Source organism: Cryptomeria japonica, chromosome 4, assembly GCF_030272615.1.
Source record: "Cryptomeria japonica chromosome 4, Sugi_1.0, whole genome shotgun sequence".
NCBI classification, from domain to species: domain Eukaryota; kingdom Viridiplantae; phylum Streptophyta; class Pinopsida; order Cupressales; family Cupressaceae; genus Cryptomeria; species Cryptomeria japonica.
In genome coordinates, this window is record NC_081408.1 from 44860489 (window position 1) to 44877085 (window position 16597).

General features: G+C 34.9%; 2 long non-coding RNA genes across 4 annotated transcripts; both read right to left on the bottom strand.

Annotated features, from left to right (window-relative positions):
• Positions 1–1643: 1643 nt before the first annotated feature.
• On the bottom strand, positions 1644–2240 carry LOC131056810 (uncharacterized). Its single transcript, XR_009108794.2, has 2 exons — positions 2188–2240; positions 1644–2072 (listed from the first exon to the last, which is right to left on the bottom strand). It is a non-coding gene; the product is annotated as an uncharacterized LOC131056810 (long non-coding RNA).
• Positions 2241–3366: 1126 nt separating this feature from the next.
• On the bottom strand, positions 3367–14536 carry LOC131056811 (uncharacterized). 3 transcript variants are annotated; one of them, XR_009108796.2, is made up of 5 exons: positions 13651–14536; positions 13073–13454; positions 7646–7823; positions 7438–7501; positions 3367–4135 (listed from the first exon to the last, which is right to left on the bottom strand). It is a non-coding gene; the product is annotated as an uncharacterized LOC131056811 (long non-coding RNA). The 3 variants fall into 3 exon arrangements; XR_009108797.2 differs by having other exon boundaries at positions 13073–13399; positions 13651–14524; XR_009372185.1 differs by lacking the exon at positions 7438–7501 and having other exon boundaries at positions 13651–14513.
• Positions 14537–16597: the final 2061 nt, after the last annotated feature.

The window sequence follows — 16597 nt, forward strand, 5'->3', positions numbered from 1 at the left end:
GCAATGGATGGTTGAGATTGAGTAATCTCAACAAGGGTCAGGATTGAATGATTTGAGATCCATGTGAAGGCTTTCAACCCAATCCAAGGATGACAAGTGTCCATGTGAGATATGTTGAGAGGAGAAGAGTGAAGGTTAACTTGGAAGTTAAGGTCAAGGTTAGTTGAATGGATAAATTCTTTATTCAAAGAATAAAGCTTTTATCCAATGGATAAACTCTTGTGCAAAGGCAAAAGGGATAACCATGGTCAAAACAATAAATGCTTGAGGAGACACATGAGTGCAAATTGAAATAACCATAAATGGTTATGCAAGAGCCATTAATGGTTTTGGAAGACTTTGGATGTTAAATTGTTGAACACACAAAGCATTAAATGCTTTTTAAAGACTTTGAAGTCTTTGAAAAGTGACTCCAAGTTGCTTAGGAATGTGACAATAATTAGGGGGTAGATTAGGCTAATTAAGAAGGGCCTAGAAGAATCTCAAAGGGGGTTAAGATTGCAAGTGGGTTTGGTGTGTGAGGGAAAATATGATTTTTAATTAAAATAAAATTCATTTATTTAAATAAATAGGTGCAAGTTGCATTTGTAGGAAAATGCAAGTGGGCGGAGGAGGGAGCGGGGGCGAGGGTGGGGAGGGGGGGGGGGCGGTGGGAATAAATGATTTAAATAGATATTTTATTTAATTTATTTAAAAAAGGAATAGGAAATTTTAATGAAATAAATATGATTTATTCATTTAATTGATTTGAATTTGGTTTAATGAATTAATTAAAATAAATTGAATAATTTATTTAATTAATAAGAGAATGTTTAAAGATGAATTAATTAAATATTAATTTAATTCACTGATGGCTAGTGGATTTTTAATCAAATAAATAGGGAATATTCATTTAATTAAAATGGACAGATTTATGTGACTACAGTACCATTAGTTGTATAAAACAACCAATCATATGATGTCACATCAGCTACACAAGTATAGGGCCCTCTTTCACACGCCTATTGGTCTCACATTTTTTTTGGGCTATTTTGGACACTTGACAAAAAGCATGTTGGTGTAGCACCATACTTGATGATGTGGTCTTGAAACCTTAGTTACAAGCAAGGGACTTGCTAAGTAAGTTGCTGTAAAAATTTGGGAGTGATTTGAAATTTCCATGTAGGATTTTGAGAAGTGCAAATTTAGGGCCCACAACTACTGGGTCTTCTCCCCTAGCTATTGTTTTGGCTTTTGGGTAGTAACGATGCTTGTTGTAGGATCTGTTATGCACACAAGGGTAAAAAAATACACATTTCAAAGTGTTGCAAGATGTCCCAATAAGCGTGCACTTAAAATTGCCAATACTTATGCCCAAATGCCCCAATAGTCATGCACTATAAGTACCAATAAATATGCACACATAAGTCAATTATGATTCAAAAATACTAAAAAATGAGCTAGCGTTGATACATGTGAAACTTATTAATAAACTATGCGGCTAAACTGGCTCCAAAACCACGATATTGTATGATGCAAAACCTTCATGTTATGTGCATAGAAAAATTGCAGAATAGACTTCGAATGACAGTGGGCTCGACAAAATGCTGTGACCGCTTTCCCCTTTTGTATAACACAAAAGTTATTCCCCATGTACGACAATGTAATCAGAAACTTTTTGAAGCCAATTTAACCATGGCCTTCATATGCTAGTTAAAAATTGTGTCCACAACCAACTCATTTTCATTTGTGAGATCAGTTGGCTAGATTTTTGTTAATGGGAGTGAAGTAAACGAACTAAAATAAGCCGATAGTGTGTAAGATAGAGGTAAACTTTTGACATCTTGGAGTGTGTTCCGTATAACATTTATTTGAGCAACTTCAAAGCAATTCTTTTGGCAAATCCAGTTATTAGACGGCTGAGTTGTTGCCAGCTGGTGTGCGTGCCGTGTTAAACATTAAACTCACAAGTCACCAGACTTCTGTCCATCAAAAGAATCTTTCTTTCTTAAAACAAGAACACAAGTTGATCGTCCAGTACGCCAAAAGGCAGAGAATGAGATAATTTGCCATTTTTAAAATTCTGATGCGACCTGCCGTCAATTCAAACCAGGTTGTAACTTCAGTTCCAATACCTCAGTTAAACTTTTCGAACTTTGCGCAGATCAGCATTTATGAACAGTACTAAATGGAGTAATTCATTCCTACATCGTTTTAATGGCGTAGTTCATTCCTTTGTTGAAGAAAAGCCCACGGAGCCCTGCGCACACCAATTGTCACGACTAAATCAGGCCATTGCTTACTTAACTCATACCGTTTAATTAGTTAATCTCGACTTAAAATTAAGAATTATCAAGGATTCAGCACTGCTACCCACATCTTTAGGATATGATGGTTTCATGAATAGACGCCCTAATTGTCATTTTAAATCGTTTCATGCGACCTGCCGTAGTTCAAACCAAGTAGTAACTTATTTCTTAATCGTTGCACATCTAACCTGAGTTAACTTTTCAAACTTTACAAGATTAGCATAAATAGGACACTAATGAATGGCAGAATTCATTTGTGCATTAAGGGAGCCCAGGAAGATACCCCTGCCACTACTACAGAGAGGGGTGTTTTAAGACAATTTTTAAGACAATTTTTGAGGAAATTGTCTCAACTTGAGACAAAAAAAAAGTTTGGTATTGTCTTAAAAAATGTCTTTAACCGGGTGTCTTAAATTATCGTCTTTAAAATTGTCTCTTTAGAGACGATATAAAACATAATTTTTTTTTGTCTTTGTAGAGATAATTTGGGATTTAAAGACATATTGTCTCTCTAGAGACAATAGTTAGGATTAAAATCATATTGTCTCTCGAGAAACGATATTTCTTTAGATCTCAACTCTTGTCTCTCTAGAGACAATATTAAAAAAGGTATTAAAAAAATAAATTGTTTATTTTAAATATTTTTGTGTAGTTTTCAATAAAAATGTATTAACAAAATAAACAATAGAATTGTCAAAAGTTTATGACAGTCAAAAGAGCTCAAAAAAGGAAAAACCAGTGAATAATGACAAGTGACAAGACAGAGAAGCCATGAGCTTAAAACATCCATTTGCAGTCTCTGAATATCTCATAGCAACCTTAAGTTGTATGATAGTCCTAATGGTGATAAACATAGCATGAACGATTACCATGCGCCACGAAGATAGAAATAGAGAGCCAGAGATCATCAATAGAATGCAAAAACTGTTAAAGTAGAATCATAAGAAAGGCATAACTACTGATTAAAAATACTATTACATACACATTCAAAAAGAACTAATAAAAAACATGAATATCACAGAACAATAGAATCACATTCAACAAACATGACAAAATCTTAACAATATATTTAAAAATATCTTTCAAACAAAAGTATTAATATTCTTATTACTTAAAAAAACAGAAATTACAATCTTTAGATAGTCGTTACTACAAGTTGAGCATTCTTTTCCAAACTACAAAGATATAGTACATAACAAAGACTAACCAACCTTGCTGTAGCTTCGGGAATGTAGTGGTGCCCTGAAAAGTGGAAAACTATATAAAGTGGAATGTAGCGGTGCCCTGAAATGTGTGGTGGTTGGAAGAGGAATCAGGGATATACATACATATAAATAACACAGACATTTTTTGAGGAAATTGTCTCAACTTGAGGTATCCTTTATTTATATGTATGTATATCCCTGATACCTCTTCCAGCCACCACACATTTGGTCTACAAGATGATGAAAAATAAAACAATAGAATGGCATTTCTACATAGACTAACAAAGCAAAATTTGGACCTCAATCATCTATTAAGTTATTATATTATATAGGACATAATATTTCTAATGAGGAGAAATTATAACTGGTTTCTCTCTATTGTTAACCTCTGGAGTTTAATAGTGTACCAAAGGATGAATGCTGGGATTACATATATCATAGAAATTCAACCTTTCAAAATAATATTCTTCTTGCTCAGTTGACCAATCTCAAGATATGCATACATATCCCCTCTTGCATCTAGCTACTTTCTCTTATAAGGGATTGGTATGTGCTATCTATGGCCTGAGGATTAGCCCAGTCTATCGCTATCAAAGAATCATAGATTTATTCTCCCTTGCTTATATTCTCAAGGCCTATGCCCTGTCAACACAAAAATCAAAATAAAATTGCTTCAATAATTGTCATAATGTTTCTTTAAAAATGTATAACAATGATAATATAAATATTTGTTCATTAGAAAGAAAAAATGCTTTCTATCCTATTATCTTATTTAAAGTCCATAATCAAGATGGCAACTCCCTTAAGAGCTCAAAGAGAAAGATCACATAAAAGTACAAATTTATAGAGAACTCCTGCAACAAATAGTTACCTCTAGAGGCCAATACTATCAACTCCCTCCATCACGATAACTAACATTCATTATAATTTAAGATAAAAACATCAATGGAACGTAATTTCTCAAGGCGCATGGTGAGCCTGTGGAATCTGGGGGCATAATTTTTCTAACAATGGGAAGTTTCTAAACAATGAAGTAGGTGTACTTCACGATGAACTACCTCATCATCCAATTTAATTCTGGAGTTCCAGCAAAAGGTTGGAAGATTGCTGAAGTAGTCACACACACATTGGCACTAAAAGAAACCCTTACTGTGCAATTGGTTGCACAAGATTGATTTCTGACAATCATATTGAAAGAGACACAATAACAGGGTTAGAGGGTGACAAGATAGAGGTAACACCAGCAACCCCAAGGATGGAGGAACCTATTACAACAGAACAGGAGTTTACAAGACTAACCTGTAATGGCAATTTTACATGCAGGTCATTGATTGACGTGGCTCACCATTCCAATGAGATCCATCATTTTTCCATTGAGAGTCATGGAAGTACTGGATCCACCTAATGAATGCTTAGAGGACGAAGCAAAGCCTAAACAATGAGCAGAATCTCATATTGCAGTCATGCCATACAGAGAACCAAAAGCACATGCAAGATTCTCATCCAGGGGCAGAGCAAAGGAAAGGAATTACCAGCAATTTTAAACTTGTCCATAGCCAAAAAGCTGAAGAGAAGGTATCCACTATTAGAGACAAGTCCGCAATTTTTAATGAGTAAATCAAAATTTCAAGGAAGCATTAATCATTTGGGGAATTAATCAGCAAAACAAAAGTATAAGATTTTTTGAAAAAATAGGGAAAATTTTGGATTTACAAAAAAACATTTAAAATTGCAGAAAAACAATCAAAAACTATTTAAATTTCTGTAATATATGGGCCAGTTTAATCAACACACTTTAAACATGTCATAAATGTCACACAAAAGTGAAACACTATAATCAAAAGGGTTCATGCATCCATGATCGATGATCAACAGCCTCCTTATCTGGATCTGATACCAGTTGTTAAATTTATAGAGAGCATAAACAAATCATGACATAACAAATACTACAAGAAATTAAAGACACATAAAATCACAAATGAAAAATAATACAAAATATTTAACGCGGTTTGACAATATGCCTACGTCCACTGAAAGCAGGAGAAATATTTATTAATCACACAACACTACTACATACTTTGTATTACAAATATTCCAATCTATAATCTACAGCTCTAACAAACCGAGTGATTAGCTAGAGCACATAAAGAGTTGGGGTCTACACTAGAAGGTTATTCCAATGAATTTCCAGGCTTGCATCGACATAATTTAGTTTACCCTGGAAAAGATTTTTTTACATTCAAACTGGTTATGTTTTCATTTGGAACTGGTTACATGTGAGACAATAATAGACTTCACGGGACTTCACATCCCAACATGAAGGCAATGGTCTACATAGCTGTCATCAACACTATGCCTACGGGTCAAACTTCAATGGACAACCACAGAGATAAAGTTCAGTGTACAAAGAGCGGCCATTGATCTAGAGATGCAATCATTCTCAGTTTTTAATATCAGAGTTGCAAAGGAATTGAAGATCATTTTTCCTTTAACGCACAATAAAGAATAGAGCAATATAAAATTGCAGGTGCAGTCGCAAAGGGTTTAAGAGTAGTGAATAAAGTAGTTGCAGATCATTGATGTAATTGTCATCATGGGGGCATAAAGGAAAATGTTGTAGGTCTCAGTCATGCAATGATCAGTTATGTAGTAATAGCATGTGAGGAATCATAAGGCAAAAATAGTTATAGGCATATACAGAGCAATACTCTTTTAGAGGAGACAATCCAAAGGAGTCTCGGACCATGAGCAACATAAGTGCAGTGGTTAAGAAGCTTCTAAGTGCAATGGTTAAGAAGCTTCTATTTAACAGTTAAAAAGATCAATGAGAAGGTTTCAAAGGTTGTCAGAGCCATAGTCCATTGAAGGAAGGTAGCAGCTTATGAATGCAATATTCAACATACCAAACTCAGAATATCCCTCATCAAGAATCATAGAGGTCAAAGGACAGTAAGAGCATAATGAACACTGTAAAGAAGACCTTTCAAGGAACACATGACAATCTTTCTTCAGTGCTTGTACACCACAATATGATAGCAAGTGCAAAGGTTTTAACAGTCAATGCATCATTAAATGGCAATACAGTAGAACCCTACAATATGAACCAAAGACTGACTGTGATTTGTAGCACTCATAATTAAAGACTCAGGAACAGTGATCCAAAGAGAGTTTCAGAAATCCAGTGAAAGTAGTATAAAGACATTGAGAAATTTCAGTTTGAAGGCAGAGGTTAAGGTCACTGTCACAATAGCAACTCAATAGCAGCCAATGAAGTAATTCAAATCCAAATAGCAGTGATAAGGGGATTATTGTGACGAGTCATGTAATGATGCAAGAAATATATTAGTACATTCATTTAGATTCCATGTCATGACACAAAAAGGACAATCATGTGCAGTAAAGCTCAAGCTCAGCTTAAGGACAACCACAACACTATAATCAGAAAATACCTATCAAAAGTAGGCAATCACACTATAACCTAAAAGAGATATAAGAAATGTTTTGGAGCTTCATATTCATAGGCCTAAGATTAGTGATTTGAAAATTGTAGTGTTTGCAGGATCCCATTACAACACTCAAAAAAGTTCTAAAGAACAGTATCATTGCAAGGGGTTAAAAGTGTTCTGACATCACAGTGGACATAGTAAATCAAAATCCAAATACACAAAGAAAATGCCATAGTATGCAGTTATTAATAGTCCCATAAGGGTCCTCAAAGAACAGTGAGAAAAACGCAACAATACAGTATTGAATGATCAAAGAAGAACAGTGAGAAGAACGCAACAATACTCTAAAACATGTGTTTTTTCAACAATAACTAGTTCAATCTTTCCATCATAAAAATGATATGAAGTATTTCTCTCTGTGCTACCTAATAAATCCTAGGTAGTGTTTTCATTTCATTACAACGATACTAAAAGTACCAAAAACAACAACATAGATACCTGGTCTGCCATTTCTTATTGACACCAAGAATATAGCCTAATAGAATTGTTGACGTAGAATAACCTAAAATACATGGATTCAAAGTAAATTACTTGAAGAGGAGTAATTGACTTGTTATCAGAGAGAATGGAAAAAATTTAAATCATCACATAGCCATGAAAAAGACACGGCAATTAATTAAAAACCCATTCAATCATAAAAAATTACCATTGGAGTAGTAGTGTCAAAAAGCTTGGCCTCTGGCTGATCTACAATAATCTTAGATTTGGTACATGAAGTCATTGCTATTGAAGGAGGACAATGACATAGTTGAATATGTCTTTGCAATTGACAATACTGAATCTCTTTTCTAATCCTCATAGAAATCTGAAATATCAAGTAAAACCTGCACATTTAGAAAGAAGCTTTGAGACATCAGGTTAATGAAGCGAAATCTACAATGGTATGTACTAACATAGAATTGAAAAAAAGGAAAATCCAACATATTATTTTATCTACTTACCTTTGTTTTACTGTGAATTTGGAAAGCAAGAAAGTGGTACAAGAAAATACTGAACAAATTTATTAATTGGAATTCTAAAATATAGACACGGTGGCTTGAAAGAGTAGAGTAATTTTTAATTGCTTAGATTGGAGTGAGAACAAACATATAACAATGAGCGAGTGGATTATCAGAAATAAGTATTAGATAGATAGGATTGTAGGTTCTTTTAGTGAGGGTTAGTTAACTGCTGAAATAAGGTAGATGTATTGGTCTCCAAACTATTAGTTATCTACCATCGTAAGGAATGGACATGTCAGTTAACTGGGATTGACTACGACTGAGGAACATAGGAAAAAATGGGCACATGAAATATAGGATGCATTGAGAGGAAAAGAGAAGGTGCTTCTAAAAATTAAAAACACAAAAATCAATTTCATTATTAAATGGAAACTATCAAGCATAATAGTTAGACTACCTTCCAAATGGGAACCCTCAAGCAACAAACTAAGTTTTAGAATGTAATCAGGATCAAAGGTGTTCATATTTTCATGTTGGATGTGCCCAGTAATTTGTATCAAACTTGTAAATTTCAATTTGAAAGTGTGCTTGAATAAAATTTAAATCTAAAAATATATTTTGCTAGATTATTTTTTAGGTTTCTTATTATGTGTGCATTTAGTTAAGGCTTTTATACTTTCTTACTTATTGCTTGATGTTTTTGATGCATCCTTGTATTCATCAATGCCAAATGATAGTGCTCCTAGAATAGACTTCTTTAATTACCTACTACTTATACAATAACAGCTTGTTGCAGCCGTATAGAGAGAATAGTTGGGCATGATTGCATGCGAAAGAGGAGTGTTGAGAAGATGTTAACAAGATGAGCCCACATGTTGATAAAAATTCAAAGATATATCAGATTTGAGCTTCATACATAAGAAAGGTTTGTTTCTTATCTTTCCCTTCCTTGAAGAGCTTATTCATGCATATGATATCTCGCTTTAAAAAAAATGGAAAAAAAATGGAGCTGCATGGAGCTTGTGTTAAACCCATTGTTTTCACTGGTGTTTCCTCTTTATACTTCCCTTTCAGTAAGGACTGTGATATTCAATAAAGTTGCAGTATTATCATTATAACACAGTGGTCAAAGAATAGTAAACACAACAATATTTATTGTCCCAATAGATCTATTACAAAAAATAAAGTGAAGACAGAGCTATGTATCAACAACAAAGGAAAGATAGGACATATCTGATAATACAATGTTTTTTAAAAGAGACTTGAAACCCTTCACAGCAAGGGTTTGATCCCAACATGCAGTGAGACAATCACAACTATAGTAAAAAGAAGATCCTCCTACAAGTTCAAAAGAAGAACAGTGAAAGCATTATTCATCAAGCATAATGATTTTGCACTAATCAATGAATGAGTATCATAACAGAGCCAAATTATAGATCATAACTGTTAGAAATAAAAGCCACCATAGGTCTGTGACCGATTCTTATTTCAAAGCTCCTTTTTGTGCTCAATTTTTATGTTTATCAGTCCCATTTTATGCTCCTTTTTGTGGTCATCATTTTGGCCTTTTTTTTTATGGCTTGATATTTGCTTTCTTAAATTAAATAGGCATGGAATTTAACTCCTCATTCTTATTATCTGGCACAAATTGAGGTTGGATGACATAGAAACATTGCAACTGAACAAAGAACACCATGCTGGTGTTTATGGAGCTGAAACAACAAAAGAGATACGAGCTCCATAAAACCTGTTTAGTTTGGCAAAGGGTGGAGTAAAATCATTTATATTCGACTATGAAAATCTCCATAATTTTCCTCATGCTTTTATTTTGAATCAAAATAAGCAATTTGCAAGACACGTTAACAATTAATACAGGTTTGTCTCTTGGCTTAACAACTCTATAGGTGAATTATGAAATAGCAACTTATGTAAACATGTGTAGGAGAGGTTAGATATTGTATCCACCTAGCCCTTTGATAGCAAAAAAGATCCTAAAATTATTAAATAACATTTTCAGTGAGAGAAGTTGGAAAAGTGTGAACCAATAGATAGAAGGAATGGAATCGACAAAGATGCGTAGATGGAAATGGAACCCACGAGTATTTCTATGACTGCATGAAGAAAAAGCATGCTGTAAACATGGTACTAAAGAAACTTATTAGTGTAATTTTTAATTATCTTCTCCTTCTTCCCTATTTGGATAACTGGATTCAGAGTTTTTTGACACAATACATTCATCTTGACACCCTGCATACATGTGTGCCGATTTAGAGTTTTAATTCTGTATCTGTTCATCTTTCGTGTTGAGTATCTTTCTCAGATATGTTAAATGTTCTAGTCTTTCACTATCATGCAATGATTTATTCAATGTAATTACTTGGAAATAATTTTAAATACTTCAAAATAGATACCTACAATCAAGGGACAGAAAAGGTTTCTCTCAATACAAATTTCCTCATATGTAAGATGCAATACTATTCCTAATATCTTGTCCAAGTTGGACAAAATTTGATTAAAAGATTATAGTAGGTTTGAGCAAGCGTACTATTAGTGTTCTAGTGTTTACTTTCAAAGAAAGAGTAGTGTAAGTCTTACGCTGCAGGGAAATAGCCCATTTTCCTATGCAGTTGAATATTTAAATTCTCTGCTTTGTCCTCAAAGGTCTATGCTTCCTGCACAATTTTATTCCTCTGCAAGAATGATACATTGGAGCCAATTGCCATAGAACTAAGCCTGCCATCAGGGTTGAGAAGGGTGTTTACTCCTATAGAGGAAGAGGTATCTGGAGCACTCTGGTAGTTCACTAAAGCACACGGCATAGTTAACGATTCTGGATACCATAAATTGATGAGCCACTGACCGGGATCGAACGCATGGCAGCAAAAAACTAAACTGCTGGTTAGCTTCACCCAGGCCATTAGAGAGATTTGGTTTTGAGTGTCTCTTTTCTCTCCAGTGCACCTGACATTTTCTCTCTTTTATCCCGTTGAAGACCCGAGAGGGTTTGCAGTAGTTGAATGGTGGGCATTGACCTGAAGTGAGGGGAATAAACCAACTGCTATTGATTTCACCCACACCCTGTAGAAGGCATACTATAGTTTATCCGAAGAAGCCCCATACTCATGCAACCAGGGGAATTTACCATAGAGCAGCAGTACCCCAGCCCCCTGTAATGTCCCCAATTTAAGACATTTAGATATAAGATTTAATTAGAGATTATAAACTTATTATTAAGAAGATATATGATCAAAGTTAATGATAAGAATGATCGATATTGACAGCAAATGATATTAGATAATGCAATGATCATAACTGATATGGATATGAAGGAACAACGATTATGATATAATAATGACTAAGTCATGGGAGAAGATGATTAAGTAAGATATCTAGCAAACCAAAGAGTGATAATACCGTCATACTAATCAATGCATGTTTGATTTTTTGAGAATATTACTATCGACATCAATTAAGGTGAATGTTATAATATCTGACAAGGTACATTTAGACAACAGTTTACTATCTTAAGTAACAACGATATACAAGGAGAACTAAATGATGAGGGTTAGGAATGGATTGGTAATCATTATGAATGAATGTGATCATCATTAGACAAGATCGGTTGAGAGTACAAGCTTCATCAATAACTCAAGAGGTGCGATTAGTATTTGCTATTAAGGGTGCTATGTATGAAGAAGCATGAGATAGGTCCTTTCCAATGTGACTTATCAACTCAACAAAAAGATATAAGAAGGCCTTCTACCTCATTCAATTCATCATCGAGGAAATGGTTCTGTTTATTACAGTATCTTCTTTCGATCTGCTCACCCGAATACTATTGTCTTTGATATCGTGGTTTCATATTTAAAGTCAACATCTGAGATAGCACCATGACATTGCAAATTTCTCAAGTATAAATCAGAGGCAACAATTCATAAGTGAAAGGGAAAGTTTATCAGCATTATTCCATTGTCAAAACAGACACGTCTCGACTAGCATTATTGCAGTAGTCTAAGGAACAAGATTAGAAGCGCACATTATACAGTAATGCTTCAGAAATAGCAGCATTCTCTCTTAGTTCTATAGATTGGATCTCTCATAGCATATTCTTTCAAGTTAGATCAGGGTCAGCAGCATCCAAGCAGATTATAAGTTGCAGAAAAGGATTATATATCTATCAAGAGCACCTTACGTACATTTAATTACCCTATCAGAGATAGAAACGAAAATTATACATATATACCTATATGTCATATAATATATGAATGCAAGTGGTATTATTTATTTTTTATAAGGACGATCACTTATAAATTTTGCAAACAAGTAAACCTTTATAATCATTATTTAAGCATTATTTGAGACTTTGAGGAAAGAAACTAATTATCCCCTATTTTCATAAGTCATTAGAGAAGGGGACATTACACCCCCTCTTCCTCCCACCCACCCCATAGGGATCTGTTGGACTCAGCCAGAGAACTTCCAGCTATTGGGTCGGTCTTGCCTGAAGTAAGAATGCTATTCAAACATGACTTGGCTCTTGTTTTGGGTATTCAGGCTGAGGACACACGCAGTCATAGAATCATTTGTAATCGCCAAAAATAGAAATCTGAGTGCCCTGCATCCCCTAATAAGTTTCCAAGCCCCTCATTTTCATGATACAATGACCACCAATGCTATGTGTCACCATATTCTCATAAATGCGGGAGGATTAATTGAAAGTAGAGTGTTTACAAAAACCAGAGATTTGACGAAGAGAGCTTGTCCAATGATCTTAAAAGGTAATAAATTACAAATTAAGGATGCGTATTTGGGTTCCCCTAAAATGTAATGTATTTGAATATACTAACCCACAGAGTTTGGGCTCGGACAGGGCAATGGTAGTGGAGGATGAATCCATGCTCCATGGCTGAAGCTTATGATAGAAAGAGTTGCAGAAAATGGGTTGTTTGCAGATATTAAAGTTGAAAATGCTCTAGCAGATGCGCATGCAAATGTGGAATCATAAGAAACGCACTTGAACCGTTTGATAGAATACCTCAAAGCGATGTTAAGGGAAAAAATGAAATGATTGCAGGGACTGCACAAAATGGATATGTTGAAAAGGTTTTAGGAAATTTCAAGCAAGAACTTACCTGATTCGACCCTTGGACTGGCTATGGCATCGAAAACTGTTGAAGATCTCTAAACCCCTCGATCTGGAGCTAGAAAACCAGTACATGAAATGACATCAGATGGATCTGGAGGTTCCAAATCAATAGATGCTTCAGGATCTGGAGGTTCTGAATAAACGCTTGCTTTGTTGCCTCTGCTTCCGGTGCTCCTGCTTCCCCTGTAGCTCCTGCCTCTGCTAGTCGGATGGTAAAATATGGGAGGATTTTGTAGGTTAAATAAAACCCCTCCATTTCTTCCCGCGATCCAGCCATTGATCATGAACACCGTGAACGCCTCGCATGAAGCCGCTGCCGTCGGTCAAGCAGAAACATGTTGAGCTTAGTGATAGAAGAAAATAAAAGACTGGAGGGAAAAAATATAGTTTTAGAAACGTGTTTTCCCTATTGTCTTAATTTTAGACAATTAAATAATAAAAAATAGTAGTTAAACAAAAAAAAAATATTTGAGACACAAGTAATATTATGTCTTAAATTATTGTCTCAAATACCCCTCTTCCTCGAGGTAATGGCTCGAATTAGGACGGGAATGTATGATTTACCGGATTCTTTACTGTGCCTGATACTGAGTAGAGTTCCTTTGGATCAGGCAATTCGTTGTTCTGTGATTTCTAAGAGATGGAGATTTCTTTGGAGGTACTTACCCAACCTAAGGTTTTCAGAGGAAATATTTTATTCATCAGCCCGCCTACTTGAAATCCAAAACATAATTGATGGTATTCTTAAGTGGCATTCTGTACCCCTTGAACTTTTCCAATTTCACGGATTAATCAGCTTCGTCGTTTCAAATGCAAAGATAAATGAGTGGATTCACCATGCCGCTCTAAAAGATGCGAGAAAGATAAGTCTCCAGTTTCATACAGAGGTTGAGGTTCCGAATTCTGTGTTTTTTTGCACCAAGCTCAGATATCTGTCTCTCAGGAATTTTCGTCTCGAAGACATGCCTGGCTCCTGTGGTGGCTTCGCCTGCCTCGAAACCCTCTATTTGCTCTACATTAAGCTGAATGACAAGACCCTCGATCTAATGCTGCAATTATGTCCAGTTCTGAAAGTTTTAGTCGTCGGTAATTGTCATGGGGTTCAAAGAGTAAAAGTATGCTCTGGAAGTTTTATTTTTCTCCATCTTGATTTTCCATCCTCATCTAATGGAATCAGGGCAATCACAACAAGTTGCCCGCGATTGGTGAGTCTTGCAATGAAAGTCCCGTATCATGTGGAAAAGATGAAATTCGAGTTGCCAACATGTTTACATTTGTCGACCACCGTTGCACAACTTGACCCGTTTACAACCCTGAAATCATTCAGGAAAATGACAATTTTAAGTGGGATTTATCAGAGCGATGTGAGCTGCTTACACAAATTTCGAGATTTGAACCAGATTTGCATCAACAACGCTAAGTATCGTGCGCGGGTAAGTTGATATTCTAATGTAGTTTACTTTACTGCAAATTCTATATTCCTGCTTGATCCAAATAAGGCCTCCGCCCAGTTCTAATAGATTTGAGAAAAAACAAAAACCAACAAACCTTGTAGAATTGAGAAACTGGTTGGTATCATCCATTTCATCATTACAAAATTTTACAGATATAACAAAACTAAGAAGCGACAAATACAAACTAAAAATATGGATCACCAAAAATAATAAGAAATTGTTTGCCAGGTTACTGAATTCCAAACCAATAAAAACATTCAGAAATCACTAGAACATAATACCCTACTACTAGAGCGATGATAAATCTATTGATTCATTCAAAACATCAATACATAAGATAATAGAGATTCTTTACAGCATAACTGTTTCAATCTTCATATGAAAAGTCACATATGCAAATGAATATCAAATGAAAAACAATCTTCAACTTTAAGCTACGTGTTGCGGTATAATCCCAACTACCAACATTAAATTTATTATTACTTCTTTCTTACCCTCCCACCATCAGTTGTCCTTTGCACTTTCTTCTTCTCCAGTCCTCTCATTCTGTCTTCTGAACCTTACAGTGCCTTCCTATTCAATCCACACAGAACAATTTTGAAACATACAAACTTGCTTCATAATCTACTTCAAAGATATCTTATACAATCATTTAGTGTTTTTAATTTTGCTGCTGTCCTATGTTTTCTGGGCATATACGGATGGTAAGAGAGAGCATTTTTAATCTAATGTGTGAAAAATAGAGCAGAAGTGTTGCTGTTACAATAGCAAAGTAGCAACAGCGTTTCAAGTTAAGAAGAGAGTTTAAGTTTTATATTTTCTGTGTGGGTAATTAGTGAGCAGCAGTTTCTTTCATGGAATCAAGCATTGTATTTATGTTGAAATATATATGAATACATAGCATTGTGAATGGATCATTACGTTGTCTTTGTTATTGCTTTGTTTTTTCTATTTGTTCTTGCCCTTTGCCTCTCTACTCCATCTGGTATTAGAGCAGCAAGCCACATATGCAAATGAATATTAAATGAAAAACAATCTTCAACTGTAAGCTACGTGTTGCGGTATAATCCCAACTACCAACATTAAATTTAATATTACTTCTTTCTTACTCTACCACCATCAGTTGTCCTTTGCACTTTCTTCTTCTCCAGTCCTCTCATTTTGTCTTCTGAACCTTACAGTGCCTTCCTATTCAATCCACACAGAACAATTTTGAAACGTACAGACTTGCTTCATAATCTACTTCAAAGATATCTTATACAATCATTTAGTGTTTTTAGTTTTGCTGCTGTCCTATGTTTTCTGGGCATATACGGATGGTAAGGGAGAGATATTTTAATCTAATGTGTGAAAAATAGAGCAGAAGTGTTGCTGTTACAATAGCAAAGTAGCAACAGCGTTTCAAGTTAAGAAGAGAGTTTAAGTTTTATATTTTCTGTATTGGTAATTAGTGAGCAGCAGTTTCTTTCATGGAATCAAACATTGTATTTATGTTGAAATATATATGAATACATAGCATTGTGAATGGATCATTATGTTGTCTTTGTTATTGCATTGTTTTTTCTATTTGTTCTTGCCCTTTGCCTCTCTCCTCCATCTGGTATTAGGGCAGCAAGTTAGTGGTGCTAAATATTTTCAAAAGTTTCGCAAGGAGTTAAGAGGGTTCTAACAAGATATTTGCTGTCAGCAATGGCAGCTCTATGAACAAGTCTCACAAATCCACAAAAACTATGACTACTTGGCAATCACAATGAGGGCTTTATTTAGGTTAGAAGATTTATGGAAGTTTGTTGAGAATGGCTATCTTGAACTAGCTGATGCAGCAACACATAATGCACTGTCTCAAGCAGAGAAAGACTTATTGAAGGATAATGGAAAAAAGATTATAAAACTCTCTTTTCTATATCTTTCGAAGGGTGCATGAGAGCATATTTCCAAGGATTGCAGAAGCAACAAAGTTCACGGAAGCATGGTATATTCTTCAGACAGCCTATCAAGGAACGGAAAAGGTCAAAATAGCTAAGTTGTAAATGCTAAGAAGAGATTTTGAAACAATT